This window comes from Cupressus sempervirens, chromosome 10, assembly GCF_028749045.1.
Source record: "Cupressus sempervirens isolate cs-2001-9-10 chromosome 10, ASM2874904v1, whole genome shotgun sequence".
Taxonomy (NCBI): Eukaryota; Viridiplantae; Streptophyta; class Pinopsida; order Cupressales; family Cupressaceae; genus Cupressus; species Cupressus sempervirens.
In genome coordinates this window covers 631,704,082-631,705,658 of record NC_143127.1, presented here as the reverse complement: position 1 = coordinate 631,705,658, position 1,577 = coordinate 631,704,082, and positions in this window count along the sequence as shown.

The following is a 1,577-nucleotide window of genomic DNA, read 5'->3' as shown; positions in this document are numbered from 1 at the left end:
GAAACATTTGAAATGGCCAATAACAAAAAATGCGATGGAGGAAATGTTTGAAATGGCCAATAACAAAAGATGTGTTCAAAAAATGGCATATTTGCATGGCCAATAATGAAAAATGCATTCAAAATGCAAAAACAAATTTAAAGAGAAAACGCCACTCGCATAGCCCAATACGACACCCACATAAGCTCGCCTTGGTGGCAGACTATCATTGCTGATAGCGACAATAACTACCGCCACTAACATATGTCAGTGGCGATAGTTACTGTCATTGTCAGCAGCAATAGTCTACCATCACCCACCATGTGGAGGGTAAACCCTCACGGTTGCCTTTAAATTGTATTTTGTATTTTGTATTTTGTTTTATATTTTGTTTTAATTTTTTTAATTTTTTATATTGTGTTTTTTTTTTTTTTTTAAATTTTTTTTAAAATTTTAATTAATTAATTTATAAAAGTTTAAATGAAGTAATAATCTACTTTAAATTTATTTATTTATATAGTTTAAATGAAGTAATAATTTTCAATATAGGTTAAATTTTAAATTTATTTATTTATAAAAGTTTAAATGAGTATAGGTTAATATTGCTGAAAAAGTAGTAAACGTTTAAATTTATTTATTTATAAAATTTTTAATGAATATAGGTTAAACTTACTTCCTTTTTCTTATAGATTTATAAAATATTTTTTTATTTTTCATTTCGGGGCCTATTATTTTGGGAATAAATTTTTGTTTTATTATTTTATAAGGTTCCACATGCCCATGGTGAAATAAAATGCATTTATAAAATCATTTTTATTTAAATTAGTGTGTAACTACTCCCATTTCTTTTTTATTGATGGAGAATCTATTTTGGCATATTCTTGTGCTGGGTATTTGTGCTATGATTGTATAGAACACCTCTCGACATAATTAAGGTGTCAATGGTGAAAACAAAGATAAATTTAGAGAAAGATGAAAGGGGATTTGATATAAGAAATAATGTTATAATTGTAATAAATGTAATCTTTTCAAATGGAAGAAATGTCAAAGGCTTGTAATTTAAGTAAAAGAAAAGTGCTAATTATGTCCATGAGGGTGAGGAGGCTTCTCCAAGTAATTAATTCTTGTTAAGAATGTGGAAGCTAAAATTCTAGATAATTAGATATTATAGAATAGGTTAAATGAGATAACAAAGCATCTCACAAGACATAGATTTAAGTGGTCAAACCTTGATGAAATGCGAAGGAAACATCTATAGGGCAAGGTATTGATATTTTTATTGGCAAGAGAAAATAATGACAAACTTCACACAAAAAAAAAAATCTCATCTTTGCCTTCAATGCATCATATATATATATATATATATATATATATATATATATATATATATATATATATATATATATATATATATATATATATATATATATATATATATATATCTATATATATATATATATATATATATATATATATATATATATATATATATATATTTGGTAAATGTAATTTCCACCAACATAAAATTAAAAAATATTTGCAGGTGGGCACGAATTGTGCAAGGCGACGTGTAGGATCTTTGGTGGGTGTTGGCTCCT